The sequence below is a fragment of the Chiloscyllium punctatum genome, chromosome 5 (assembly GCF_047496795.1).
Source record: "Chiloscyllium punctatum isolate Juve2018m chromosome 5, sChiPun1.3, whole genome shotgun sequence".
NCBI classification, from domain to species: Eukaryota; Metazoa; Chordata; class Chondrichthyes; order Orectolobiformes; family Hemiscylliidae; genus Chiloscyllium; species Chiloscyllium punctatum.
In genome coordinates, this window is record NC_092743.1 from 88,727,862 (window position 1) to 88,743,300 (window position 15,439).

A 15,439-nucleotide genomic window follows, 5' to 3' on the forward strand; every position below is an offset into this window, starting at 1 on the left:
TTTTCTTAACCAAACCCTCAATTTCTTTAGTTATCCAGCATTCCCTATACCTAACAGCCTTCCCTTTCACCCTGATAGGAATATACTTTCTCTGGATTCTTGCTATCTCATTTCTGAAGTCTTCCCATTTTCCAGCCGTCCCTTTACCTGCGAACATCTGCCTCCAATTAGCTTTCAAAAGTTTTTGCCTAATACCATCAAAATTGGCCTTTCTCCAATTTAGAACTTCAACTTTAGATCTGGTCTATCCATTTCCATTACTATTTTAAAATGAATAGAATTATGATCGCTGGCCCCAAAGTGCTCCCCCACTGACTCCTCAGTCACCTGCCCTGCCTTATTTCCCAAGAGTAGGTGAAGGTTTGCACCTTCTCTCGTAGGTACATCCACATACTGAATCAACATCCACATACTGAAATAGACTGTAGGGAAATAGATGGTGACATTTTGCAAAATGTCCAGATTACAGAGGAGAAAGTGCTGGATGTCTTGAAATGGTTAAAGGTGGATAAATCCCCAGGACCTGATCAGGTGCACCTGAGAACTCTGTGGGAAGCTAGAGAAGTGATTGCTGGGCCTCCTGCTGAGATATTTGAATCATCGATAGTCACAGGTGAGGTGCCGGAAGACTGGAGGTTGGCTAACGTGGTGCCACTGTTTAAGAAGGGTGGTAACGACAAGCTAGGGAACTATAGACCAGTGAGCCTGACCTCGGTGGTGGGCAAGTTGTTGGAGGAAATCCTGAGAGACATGATGTACATGTATTTGGAAAGGCAAGGACTGATTAGGGATAGTCAACATGGCTTTGTGTGTGGGAAATCATGCCTCACAAACTTGATTGAGTTTTTTGAGGAAGTAACAAAGAGGATTGATGAGGGCAGAGCAGTAGATGTGATCTATATGGACTTCAGTAAGGTGTTCGACAAGTTTCCCCATGTGAGACTGATTAGCAAGGTTTGATCTCACGGAACACAGGGAGAACTAACCATTTGGATACAGAACTGACTCAAAGATAGATGACATAGGGTGGTGGTGGAGGGTTGTTTTTCAGACTGGAGGCCTGTGACCAGTGGAGTGCCACAAGGATCGGTGCTGGGTCCTCTACTTTTTGTCATTTACATAAATGATTTGGATGCAAGCTTAAGAGGTACAGTTAGTAATTTTGCAGATGACACCAAAATTGGAGGTGTAGTGGATAGCGAAGAGGGTTACCTCAGATTACAACAGGATCTTGACCAGATGGGCCAATGGGCTGAGAAGTGACAGATGGAGTTTAATTCAGATAAATGCGAGGTGCTGCATTTTGGGAAAGCAAATCTTAGTAGGACTTATACACTTAATGGTAAGGTCCTAGGGAGTTTTGCTGAACAAAGAGACCTTGAAGTACAGGTTCTTGGCTCCTTGAAAGTGGAGTCGCAGGTAGATAGGGTAGTGAAGAAGGCGTTTGGTATGCTTTCCTTTATTGGTCAGAGCATTGAGTACAGGGGTTGGGAGGTCATGTTGCAGCTGTACAGGACATTGGTTTGGCACGTTGGAATACTGCATGCAATTCTGGTCTCCTTCCTATTGGAAAGATGTTGTGAAACTTGAAAGGGTTCAGAAAGGATTTACGAGAATGTTGCTAGGGTTGGAGGAATTTGAGCTATAGGGAGAGGCTGAACAGGCTGGGGCTGTTTTCACTGGAGCTTCGGAGGGAGGCTGAGGGGTGACCTTATAGTGGTTTACAAAATTATGAGAGGCATGGATAGTGTAAATAGGCAAAGTCTTTTCCCTGTGGTTGGGCAGTCTAGAACTCGAGGGCATAGGTTTAGGGTGAGAGGGGAAAGATATAAAAGAGACCTTCAGGGCAACTTTTTCACGCAGAGGGTGGTACGTGTATGGAATGAGCTGCCAGAGGAAGTGGTGAAGGCTGGTACAATTGCAACATTTAAGAGGCACGGTGGCAGTAGGCGGCACAGTGGCACAGTGGTTAGCACTGCTGCCTCACAGTGCCTGAGACCCAGGTTCAATTCCCGCCTCAGGCGACTGTCTGTGTGGAGTTTGCACATTCTCCCCGTGTCTGCGTGGGTTTCCTCCGGGTGCTCTGGTTTCCTCCCACAGTCCAAAGATGTGCAGGTCAGGTGAATTGGCCATGCTAAATTGCCCGTAGTGTTAGGTAAGGGGTAAATGTAGGGGCATGGGTGGGTTGTGCTTCTGTGGGTTGGTGTGGACTTGTTGGGCCGAAGGGCCTGTTTCCACACTGTAATGTAATCTTCTCAAGAGGCATTTAGATGGGTATATGAATATGAGGGGTTTGGAGGGATATGGGCTGGGGTGCTGGCAGGTGGGACTAGATTGGGTTGGGATATCTGGTCAGCATGGACGGGTTGGACCGAAGGGCCTGTTTCCATGCTGTATATATCTATGACTCTATGACTCTATCTTGAACCAGTGCAGTCCATTTGTTGTAGGTAGACACACAATATCATTCCGGAGGGAATTCCAGGATTTTGACCCAACGGCACTGAATGAACAGGAGTTCTAAGGTATACAAAACTAGCTGGACCATTATGCATCATTTGCAGGTTTTATTATTTTCCTTCTGGACGTTCAGTTTCTGATCGATGTCAACTCTATGGCTGTTGATAGTTAGGGTATCAGTGATGGTGACACCATTGAATATCAGTGGGCAGTGATTACATTGCCTCTTGTTGGAGATGGCCATTGCCTGGCATTTGTGTGGCACGAATGTTACTTGCCACTTTTCATCCAAAGCCTGGGTATTGTCCAAGTCTTGTTGCATTTGGACATGGACTGCTTTCGTGTCAGAGGAGTCATGAGTGGTGCTGAACATTGTGCAATCATCACTGAACATTTCCACTTATAACCATATGGTGGAGGGAAAGTTGTTGATGAAGGTAGCTTAAGTTGGTTGGACCTGGGACATAGGAACAGGTATAGGCCATTAAGCATCTTGTTTAGTCAATCCACCACTCAATGACATCATGGCTGATCTGTGACTTAACTTCATATACCTGCCTTTAGTTCATGCCCCTTAATACCTTGCTTCACAAAAACTTATCTATCTCAGGTTTAAAATTAACTATGTATCCAGCATCCATTGCCATTTGTGGAGTAGAGTTCAAAACATCCACCATTCTTTGTGCATAGAAATACTTCCTGAACGGTTTGGTTATAATTTTTAGACTATGCCCCCAATTCTAGAATCCTCAACCAGTGGAAATATTTTATCTTTATCTACCTCCTCTTTTCCTGTTAATATCTTGAAGACTTCAGTCAGGTCATTCCTTAACCTTGTTAATTCTGGGGAAAAACAGGCCAAATTTACGTAATTTCTCCTCATAACTTAAACCCTAAAGTCCAAGTTTCATTCTTGTAAACGAATTTTGTACACTCTCCAAGACACATATATCCTTCCTTAGGTGTGGTGCCCAGACCTGATCACAATACTCCAAATGGGTCTAGCCAAGGTTTTGCATAACTGCAGCACAACTTCTGAATCCTTAAACTCCAGTCCTCCAGATATAAAGGACAAGATTGCTTTCACTTGTATCTGCTCATGACAGTTTGAAAATCTATTCACCTCAAACCGCAAGTCTCTTTGGACATTGACTGTATTTAACTTCATGCCCTGATCTAACTTGTTTCAGTGCAAAATGGATAACCTCACACTTGCCTACATTGAACTCCATCTGCTACGTACTTAGTCTGTCAATATACCTTTGTAATTTGATGCTATCATCTACATAATGCCACCTAACATTGTGTCAGCAGCAAGTTTGAATATGTGACTTTCTATGCCATTATCTAGTCATTAATAAGTAAAGTGAATAATTGAGGTTCTATCATAGATCCTTGTGGGACACCACTGGTCACATCCTGCCATTCGAACATTTACCCATTATCCCAACTTTTTATTGCCTGTCGCATACTACCATGTCAGTAATTTGCTCTCAACTTTGTGAACTTCTACCTTAGCAAACAGTGTCTGATGTGGGACTTCATAAAATGCCTTCTGGAAGTCCACAAAACAAATCCAATTTTGGACATTACCCTGTCCATTACCTTAGTCTTGGAACCAGAGAGTCATACAGCATGAAACAGGCCCTTCAGGCCAACTCGTCAGCACAGACCAGACATCCCAATCTGATCTAGTCCCATTTGCCAGCATTTGGTCCATATTCCTCTAAACCCTTCTTTTAATATACCCTTTAAATGTTGTAATTGTACCCATTTCAACTATTCAAAATTTCAATGAGGTTTGTCAGGTATGACCTTTCTGTCATGAATCTATGCTGGCTCTCCCTGATTAACTAAAAATTTTTGAGGTGTTTATTAACCCACCCTGGATCATAGACCCCAACAATTTCACCATCACAGATTTTAGGCTAACTGGTCTATAATTTCCTCGTGTTCCTATATTGCCCTTCTTAAATGCAGTGTGACATGTGCAATTTTTCAATCCAGAGGGATGACTCCTGTATCAGGCATCTCTGAAGGATTATATCCTGAAGAATTCCAGGAACTGAGATGATCGACCTCCAGTAACTATGACCATCTTCCTATGTGTCAACATGACTTCAACAATTAGAGAGTTTCCCCCCATTCCCATTGACTCCATTTTTGACAGAGGTCCTCAATGTCACACTTGGTCAAATGTAGTCTTGATGTAAAGGATATTCACTCTCACCTCACCTCTGGAATTCAGCTCTCTTGTCCATCTTTGAACCAAGGCTGTAATGATGTTAGGAGCTAAGTGGCCCTATGGAAGTCAAACTGGACAGCATGAAGCAGATTATTACTGAGCAAGTGCTGCTTGATAGCACTGTTGATGACACCTTCCATCACTTTATTGATAATTGAGAGTAGACTGATGAAGCAGTAATTGACTGAGTTGGATTTGTCCTGCATTTTATACATAGGACATATATGGCAATTTTCCATTGTTGGTAGATGTCATGTTGTAGCTGTTGTAACTTGGCTATGGTAACAGCATGTTTCAGAGCTCAAATCTTCAGTACTATTGCTGGAATGTTTACAGGGTCCAGTGTCTCAAACTGTTTCTTGATATCATGTAAAGTGAACTGAATTAGCTGAAGAATGGCACCTGTTAATGCTGGGGACGACTGAAGGAGGTCGAGATGGTTGTTTACTTGGTACTTCTGGCTGATGGTACTTTTAAATGCTTTAGTTTTATCTTTTGCAGTTGGCTCATTCACATTGGGGGCATTTGTAGAGACTCATCCTTCAGTGATTTGTTTAACTGTCCACCACCATTCACAACTGGACATGGCAGAGCTGCAGAGTTGAGATCTGACCCATTGGTTGTGGATCTGCTTTGCTCCATCAATCACTTGCTGCTTATGCTGTTTGACATACAAGTGTTCCGTGCTGTACATCTCTATGACTATGACTAGTCCTGTTTGGTAGCCTCACCAGGTTTGACATCTCATTTTTGGCATGTCTGGTACTCCTCCTGGCATGGCCTCCTGCATTCTTCATTGAACGATTATATGTTTGAAATTGAAACAGAAATTCCTGGACATTTGCAGTAGATCTGATAGAGTCAGTGGAGAGGATTTCTTTATCATTGAGTATAGGAGTTGGGGATTTCATGTTAGGCCACTTCTGGAATATTGTGTGCAGTTCTGGTCTCCCTCCAACAGGAAGGATGTTGTGTAACTTGAAAGGATTCAGAAAAGATTTACAAGGATGTTGCCAGAGTTGGATGGTTTGAGCTATAGGGAGAGGCTGAATAGACTGGAGCTGTTTTCCCTGGAGCATCAGAGGCTGAGGGGTGACCTTATAAAGGTTTATAAAATCATGAGGGGCATAGATAAGGTAAATAGACAAGGTTTTTTTCCCTGAGGTGGGGGAATTCAGAACTAGCAGGCATAGGTTTAGGGTGAGAAGGATAAATTTTAAAAGGGACCTAAGGGGTAACTTTTTCATGCAAAGAATGGGCTGTCAGAGGAAGTGGTGGAGGCTGGTACAATTGCAACATTTAAAAGGCATCTGGATGGGTGCATAAATAGGAAGGGGTTAGAGGGATATGGGCAAAATGCTGGCAAATGGGACTAGATTAATTTAGGATATCTGGTCGGCATGGACAAGTTAGACTGAAGGATCTGTTTCCATGCTGTAATTCTCCATGACTCTAGAAACAGAATTAATGTTCCAGGTTGATGATCTTCCAGCAAAACTGGAAAATCTTACCTGCATGACAAACATAAGATGAGAAAAAGTTGAATTGGAAAGGAAAAAGAGTGAAAGAGAAGGATTTTGTTTTCGTGGAAGACAGGAGTGATTAAATGTTGAAAGAAATGATGCTACAAGTCAATAGGGACATATAAAGAATGATAAGATGGGTGCTGAGTAACTGGCAACCTCCAGCCCTGATTTATTATCAAGAGCTACTGTCCAAAAAAAAAGGTGGGTGCAGTAGCTTTGAACAAAGTTGATGAACTCAATATTGATTAAGGGAAGGTATGAAAAGTCTAATCCAACAGTAAGCTTCCTCAAACTTTTATTCAACTTGACCTGTTAGTCAGGGGCAGGAAGGTCAAAGTGGGAGTGGGACTGAGGGACAGAGTATTAGAATGTCAAGGGATCAGAAGGTCAGGTTGCACTGAATGGAGGTGTTTCATGAATCTGTGACTGATCCGCTATGATGGAGTGAGCAGTGAGTACAATGTACTGATTTGGAAGAAATATAATTATATAACTGCTTCACTTCTTTGGAGTGTTTGCAGTCCTGAATGGTAAGAAGAGCTAATAGGACTGGTGTTGCATAACCTCTCTACCTCTTTCCTGTACTCTGTCTTGTCGTTGTTTGAAATGCAACCTACAAATCATGTCTACTACAGTAGAGTCATCAGCAAATTTGTAAATGGAATTAGAGCTGGATTTGGCCTCAGAGTCATGAGTGTATAAGGAGTATAGTAAGGAGCTGAGCATGCAGCCTGTGCTGAGGATTGTTGTGGAGGAGGTGTTGTCACCTATCCTTACTAATTGTGGTCTATATGTCAGGAAGTCAAGGATCCAATTACAGAAGCGGGGAGCAGAGTCCTAGGTCTCAGAGTGTGAAGATGGGTTTTATTGGAATTATGGTGCTGAAGGCAGAGCTAAAGTCAATAAATAGGAGTCTGATGTAGGTGTCCTTGTTATCCAGATGTTCCCAGGAATGGCACCTGCCATGCATCAATTGTGATGGTAGTTAACTTGTAGCAGATCAAGGCAATCTGGGAGGCTGGAGTTGATGAGTGCCATTACTGACCTCTCGAAGAATTCATAACGATGGATGTTAGAGCCACTGGGCAGTAGTCATTAAGGCACTGGGGTGATAGTAGTCTTCTTGAAGCAAGCAGGAACCTCACATTATAGTATGAAGACGTTAAAGTTTTTTGCAAATACTCTGCCAGCTGGTCTGTGCAGGATCTGAGTGCACGTCCATAAGGGTATCCAGTGTTATAGGGATAAAGTCAGAAAAGTGGAGGATCATCCGATCGGCCATAGAGTCACAAAGTCACACAACATGGAAACAGACCTCTCAGACCAATTCATCCATGCCAACCAGGTTTCCTCAACTGAATTAGTCCCATTTGGCTCATGTCCGACTAAACCTTTCCTATCCATGTACCTGTCCAAATGTCTTTTAAATGTTGTAATGATACTTCCCTCTACTACTTGTTCTGGTGGCTCATTCCATATATACACCACCCTCTGGGTGAAAAAGTTGACGTGTCTGGTGTCTGGTCCAAGATGGCAGTGGTGATGTGTCCAAGCTCCTGGCCCAGGACGTGTCTGCTTTCTTTGATTTTTTGTTTAACTTCAGCTTTTTGCTTTTGTCCTTTTCTTTTGCTCACTTTCTCTTTTCTTTCTCTTTGGAGGCCTTTTCTGTGTCTTCAGCAGGGCAAGAGTGGACCTGGTTCCCGACCATGTGTGGCAATGGTGAGAAGAGTTGAGTCCTTGGGGAGAGCGAGCCCAGCATGGAGAGCTTGTGACAGCAGTATAGTAGGCCCAGGGTGGTGTTCCTGATGGTGGAGTAATAGAGGGCCTCCTGAAATGGGTTGTGATGCCGGGGTGTTGGTGGGCATGGAGCCCTTGGGGACACCCCATCCGATGTTGTCCAGAGCACAAAAAGGGAGAGAGAACTCTGTTATTAATCATATTCTAGTTATATTTTAATATCTTCTGTAACTCAAAATGGTGCTGGAGTGTGGCAACATATTACATTTTTCATTCTATTTATTTGTTGAATACAAGTGACAATAAATCATTCAATTCAATTCATGTCAAATCTTTCCCATTTCACCTTAAACCTATGCCCTCTAGTTTTAGACTCCCCTATCCTATGGAAAAAGACCTTGGCAATTCACCTTATGTATGTCCCACATGATTTGATAAACCTCTATAAGGTCACCCCTTAGCTTCTGATGCTCCAGGACAAAAAGTCCCAGTCTATCCAGTCTCTCCTTATAACTCAAACTCTTCAGTCCCAGCAACATTCTTGTATATCTTTTCTGCTCCATTTCTAATTTAATAACATCCTTTCTATAGCAGGGGAACCAGAATCATATGCAGTACTGCAATTATGACCTTACCAACGTCTTGTATGTCCATAGCATGTTGTCCCAATGTCTGTACTCAATACTCTGACCAATGATCACATTGAATGGTGGAGCAGACTCGATGAGCTGAATGGCCTTCTTCTACCCCTACATGTTATGGTCATCCACAACACATATTGCTTCAGTGGTGACTGGGCTACATAACCAAGATTTTAATACAATAGGGTTGAACTATAAAATAACACATCACAGTGGAATTATTTTTCTTTTTCCCACAGATCAGTGGATTTGGAAGCAGGTTGATGATACCTAAGGCAGCATTTAGAAATGAAAGTCTACAACAATGAAGTTCAGAACGCCTATCTGCAAAGGATGGAATTAATGCTTGAAGCTCATTGTATATTTCCAACACCTGGGACATGAGGAATTGAGGTAAAAACAATGACTGCAGATGCTGGAAACCAGATACTGGATTAGTGGTGCTGGAAGAGCACAGCTTCGAAATTGACGTTTTGGAGTATTCCTGATGAAGGGCTTTTGCCCGAAACGCCGATTTCGAAGCTCCTTGGATGCTGCCTGAACTGCTGTGCTCTTCCAGCACCACTAATCCACATGAGGAATTGGCCCGATAAACAGAATGCAAAATATTCATGGAATGAATCTTCTGCATAATTTGGCCAAACAGAACCATCAGCCTGGACATTCCACAGTGAAAAACATATGCATGTTGAACATGCTGAGCCAACCTGGCTGAAAAAAATTGAAGGTAACTTTTTTTGCAGTAATAAGAGAGCAAAGGTGATTACAATTACAGAGTTAAAAATCACACAACACCAGATCATAGTCCAACAAGTTTATTTGGAAGCATTAGCTTTTGAAGTGCTGCTCCTTCATCAGGTGAATTGTGTGGTTTTTAACTTTGTACACCTCAATCCAGCCTCTCCAAATCATAACAACTACAGACACATTTTGACTGAAATTACTTAAATTTAATCTGTGGACTTATTTCCTTGTTCTTAAATCACTGAAAGCTGGGTTCAAGGTGCAGCAAGCGATTGGGAAGGCAAAATGCACACTGGCATTTATTGCAAATGATTCGAGGACAGGAATAAAGAAGTCTTGCTGCAGTTGTATGCAGCCTAGGTGAGACCATATCTGTATATAGTTCTTGTCCCCTTACCTAAAGAATGATAACCTCCAAGAATGGATTCACCAAGCTGATTGCTGGAATGATGGGACTATCCTATGAGGAGAGATTGAGGAGAAGGGGCCTATATCCCCCAGAGTTTAAAAGAAAGAGGGATAATACAATGGAAAATTCAGTGACAAGTGATGTTCCACAAGGGTCTGTGCTGGGATCACAGACGTTCACTTTCTCCATGAACGATCTAAGTGAAGAAACTGATGGCATTCTGGCTAAGTTTGCAGAGGATACAGAGATAGGTAGAGGGACAGGTAATGTTGACGAGGCAGGGCGGCTGCAAAAGGGTTTGAACAGGTTAGGAGAGTGAGCAAAGAAGTGGCAGATGGATTACAATATGGGAAAGTGTGAGGTCATGCACATTGGTAAGAAGAATAGAAGCATGGACTATTTTCTAAATGGGGAGAAAATTCAGGAGTCTGAAGTGCAAAGATATTTGGGAGTTCTAGTGCAGGATTCTCTCAAGGTAAACTTGTAGGTTGAGTCTGTTGTGAGGAAGGCAAATGCAATGATGGCATTTATTTCGAAAGGACTTGAACATAAAAGCAGGGATGTACCTTCTGAGGCGCTATAAGGCTCTGGTCAGACCACATTTGGAGTATGGTTCACAGTTTTGAGCCCCATATCTTAAGAAGGATGTACTGGCCCCGGAGTGGGTTCAGAGGAGGTTCATGAAAATGGTCCCAGGAATGAAAAGCTTAACATATGCGGAACATTTAAGGACTCTGGGTTTCTACTCAATGGAGTTTAGAAGGATGAGAGGGGAATCTAATTGAATCTTACAGAATAATGAATGGCCTGGACAGAGTAGATGTTGGGAAGATGTTTCAACTGGCAAGAGAGACTAGGACCCAAAGGCACATCCTTAGAGTAAATGGAAGACTTTTTATATTGGAAGTAAGGAGAAACTTCTTCAGCAAGAAAGTGGTGAATCTAAGGAAATCATTGTCACAAAAGGCTGAGGAGGCCTGGTCATTAAGTATATTTAAGATGAAGGTCGGTTCTTGAGTATCAAGGTGATCAAGGGTTATGGGGAGAAAGCAGGAGAATGGGGGTTGAGAAACCTATCAGCCGTGATTGAATGGCAGTTCAGACTAGATGGGTTGAATGCCCTAATTTCTGCTGATATGTCATATGATCTTATGATCTTATTCTGACAGGGATCAACAGGATAGATAGAGGAAGGATATTTCCCCAGCCAGAATTATAGAAGCAGGAAAAAGAATAACGATGAATCATTTAGGACTGAGCTGCGGGGGAATCTCTTCATTTAGAGAGATAAATCATTAGAAAAAAACCACTCTAGAGGACTGTGGAAATTCAGCTATTGAGCATATTGAGGCAGCAATAAATAGATTTCTAGATAGTAGAGGTATCAAGAGTGACAAGGATAGTGTGGTAAAAGATTTGATTTAATTCAATTTATTATTGTCACATGAGCCTAGGTACAGTGAAAAGTTTTGTTTTGCGTGCAGTACAGGCAGATCAGTACAAAGATCACAGGGTGATTGAACAGAGCGAGGAATACAAAGTTATGGCTGCAGAGAAAGTGCACAAAAAGCAAGATTGACATTAGGTTGGAAATTTGAGAGGTCCATTCAACAGTCTAATAACAGCAGGAAAGAAGTTGTTCTTGAACCTATTGGTACATGTGCTGAAGCTTTTCAATCTTGACATTGAGATAGAATACCAGCCATAGTCTACTCGAATGGTAGAGCACTCTTGATGGGCCAAATGGCCTACTTTATTCCTATTCCTGGGGGGAAATAAATCCTCAACTTCTTCAAACTCAGCTCTTATGCTGCATTGTAAAAACAATGACTGCAGATGCTGAAAATCAAATACTGGATTAGTGGTGCTGGAAGAGCACAGCAGTTCAGGCAGCATCCAACGAGCAGCGAAATCAACGTTTCGGGCAAAAGCCCTTCATCAGGAATAAAGGCAGTGAGCCTGAAGCATGGAGAGATAAGCTAGAGGAGGGTGGGGGTGGGGAGAGAGTAGCATAGAGTACAATGGGTGAGTGGGGGAGGGGATGAAGGTGATAGGTCAAGGAGGAGAGGGTGGAGTGAATAGGTGGAAAAGAAGATAGGCAGGTCGGACAAGTCAAGGAGACAGTAACTGAGCTGCAAGTTTGAAACTAGGATGAGGTGGGGGAAGGGGAAATGAGGAAGCTGTTGAAGTCCACATTGATGCCTGGGGGTTGAAGTGTTCCGAGGCGGAAGATGAGGCGTTCTTCCTCCAGGCGTCGGGTGGTGAGGGAGCGGCGGTGAAGGAGGCCCAGGACCTCCATGTCCTCGGCAGAGTGGGAGGGGGAGTTGAAATGTTGGGCCACGGGGCGGTTTGGTTGATTGGTGCGGGTGTCTCGGAGATGTTCCCTAAAGCGCTCTGCTAGGAGGCGCCCAGTCTCCCCAATGTAGAGGAGACCACATCGGGAGCAACGGATACAATAAATGATATTGGTGGATGTGCAGGTGAAACTTTGATGGATGTGGAAGGCTCCTTTAGGGCCTTGGATAGAGGTGAGGGAGGAGGTGTGGGCACAGGTTTTACAGTTCCTGCGGTGGCAGGGGAAAGTGCCAGAATGGGAGGGTGGGTCGTAGGGGGGTGTGGACCTGACCAGGTAGTCACGGAGGGAACGGTCTTTGCGGAAGGCGGAAAGGGATGGGGAGGGAAATATATCCCTGGTGGTGGGGTCTTTTTGGAGGTGACGGAAATGTCGGTGGATGATTTGGTTGATGCGAAGGTTTGTAGGGTGGAAGGTGAGCACCAAGGGCGTTCTGTCCTTGTTACGGTTGGAGGGGTGGGGTCTGAGGGTGGAGATGCGGGATGTGGACGAGATGCGTTGGAGGGCATCTTTAACCATGTGGGAAGGGAAATTGAGGTCTCTAAAGAAGGAGGCCATCTGGTGTGTCCTATGGTGGAACTTGTCCTCCTGGGAGCAGATACGGCGGAGGCGGAGAAATTGGGAATACGGGATGGCATTTTTGCAAGAGATAGGGTGGGAAAAGGTGTAATCCAGGTAGCTATGGGAGTCAGTGTGTTTGTAAAAAATGTCAGTGTCAAGTCGGTCGTCACTAATGGAGATGGAGAGGTCCAGGAAGGGGAGCGAGGTGTCAGAGATAGTCCAGGTAAATTTAAGGTCAGGGTGGAATGTGTTGGTGAAGTTGATGAATTGCTCAACCTCCTCACGGGAGCACGAGGTGGCGCCAATGCAGTCATAAATGTAGCGGAGGAAGAGGTGGGGAGTGGTGCCGGTGTAATTACGGAAGATCAACTGTTCTACATAGCCAACAAAGAGACAGGCATAGCTGGGGCCCATACATGTGCCCATGGCTACACCTTTGGTCTGGAGGAAGTGGGAGGATTCAAAGGAGAAATTGTTAAGGGTGAGGACCAGTTTGGCCAAACGAATGAGAGTGTCAGTGGAAGGGTACTGTTGGGGACGTCTGGAGAGGAAAAAACGGAGGGCTTGGAGGCCCTGGTCATGGCGAATGGAGGTGTAGAGGGATTGGATATCCATGGTGAAGATAAGGCGTTGGGCGCCAGGGAAACGGAAGTCTTGGAGGAGGTGGAGGGCGTGGGTGGTGTCTTGAATGTATGTGGGGAGTTCCTGGACTAGGGGGGATAGGACAGTGTCAAGGTAGGTAGAGATGAGTTCAGTGGGGCAGGAGCATGCTGAGACAATGGGTCGGCCAGGGTGGTCAGGCTTGTGGATCTTGGGAAGGAGGTAGAACCGGGCAGTGCAGGGTTCCCGGACTATGAGGTTGGAAGCTGTGGGTGGGAGATCTCCTGAGGTGATGAGGTTCTGTATGGTCTGGGAGATGATGGTTTGGTGATGGGGGGTGGGGTCATGGTCAAGGGAGCAGTAGGAAGAGGTGTCCTCGAGTTGGGGTTTGGCTTCAGCAGTGTAGAGGTCAGTGCGCCAGACTACCACTGCGCCCCCTTTATCCGCTGGCTTAATGGTGAGGTTGGGATTGGAGCAGAGGGATTGGAGGGCTGCGCGTTGTGAGGGTGAGAGGTTGGAGTGGGGGAGGGGGGACGACAGGTTGAGGCGGTTAATGTCCCGGCGGCAGTTGGAAATGAAGAGGTCGAGGGCAGGTAATAGGCCAGCGCGGGGTGTCCAGGTGGATGCAGTGTGTTGGAGGTGGGCGAAGGGGTCCTCGGAAGGTGGGCGGGAGTCCTGATTGTGAAAGTAAGCTCGGAGGCGGAGGCGACGGAAGAATTGTTCGATGTCACGTCGTGTATTAAATTCATTGATGCGTGGACGGAGGGGGATGAAGGTGAGTCCTTTGCTGAGGACTGATCGTTCGTCCTCAGTGAGTGGGAGGTCTGGAGGGATGGTGAAAACTCGGCAGGGCCGGGAGCTGTGATCTGGTGTGGGTGTGGAGCTGGGAGTGGGGTCGGAGCCAGTACCTGGAGTGGGTGTGATGGTGGGGGGAATGGGGGTGGAGGCATGAGCAGGGGTAATGTTGCCCTCGGGGTTCTGGAGTGTGGGTATAGTGACAGGGGGGTCTGTGGGGGCCGTGTCAGCAGAATGCAGGTGAATGGCGCTGGTGGGGGTGGAAGTGGTGGTGATTATTGTCATATCAGATCACTTTGTTTCTCTCTCCACAGATATAACTCCAGACACACCAGTGCTGCATGGTTGGAGATGCCATCTTTCACATGAGATATTAACCTGACACCCCAATTGTCTTACAGATGAATAGAAACCTATTTTAAGGAAGATCAGGGGAGTTAACTCTGCTACTTATCCTTCAGAGAATCTCACTGAAAGAGATTATCTGGTCATTGTAACATTGCTGTTTGCGAATTCCTAACACTCAAACAACATCACTGAAATAGATTATCTGGTCATTTTCACATTATTGTTTGAGATACCTTGCATGGTGAAAACTGCTTGCTGTATTACCTGCATGACAACAGTGACTAGATTCTGAAAGCATTGTCATTAACACATCTTTGGAAATCCTAATGTCTTGAGGACTGCTTTAGAAACAGATGTCTTTCTTTTCATATAAATGATGCTGACATGGACTAGCTTTTGTTTTGGCCATTGCTATTTTAATCATATCTAATATATTCAACGAGCAATTCAATCTCTCCACTTGAGGGAAATCAGGTCAGGGGAGCAGAGTTCATATCAAGATGGTTGCCTGTGCTGATTCTGCATTGTCATCTCTTCCACAACATTAGAGAATGGTTACAGCACAGTCACTTCCCTGCCTTCTCCCTGCAGTCCTGAACAGTGCACCCCTCCTGAGTGATCATAGCTACTGACTCTATTATGCAGCCCACGACCACTACTGAGGACCGTGCTTGAGTTGCCAATAGGCCTCCTGAAGACAAAGTTACATTGCTTGAGCAAATCTGGGGGCTCCTTGCAGTGCAGTCCACACAGTGTAGGAGAAGGTGAGAACTACAGATGCTGGAGATCAGAGTCAAAAGTGCGGTGCTGGGAAAGCATAGCAGGTCAGGTAGCATCCGAGGAGCAGGAGAATCGATGTTTCGGGCATAAGCCCTTCATCAAGAATGCACCCACAGTCCATAGAGTGTGTTGTATAAACTCGATACAACTTAAGAAGGCAAAGTGGGATAGTGAGATTGAAGAGCAGAGCAGACGTCCAAGGAAGAAAGTGAGAACATTGAGCAGGTGGAACATCACTCT

The 15,439-nt window shown here is 44.7% G+C and overlaps 1 long non-coding RNA gene across 1 annotated transcript in view; it reads left to right on the forward strand.

The window, feature by feature from the left end:
• The window catches only part of LOC140476751 (uncharacterized), a 69,131-nt gene extending 54,328 nt beyond the window's left edge, over positions 1-14,803 (forward strand). The window contains exons 2-3 of the long non-coding RNA XR_011960589.1: positions 8,849-9,002; positions 14,386-14,803. This is a non-coding gene — a long non-coding RNA (uncharacterized lncRNA). The remainder of the gene's footprint in view (positions 1-8,848; positions 9,003-14,385) is intronic.
• The last annotated feature ends 636 nt before the right edge of the window (positions 14,804-15,439 follow it).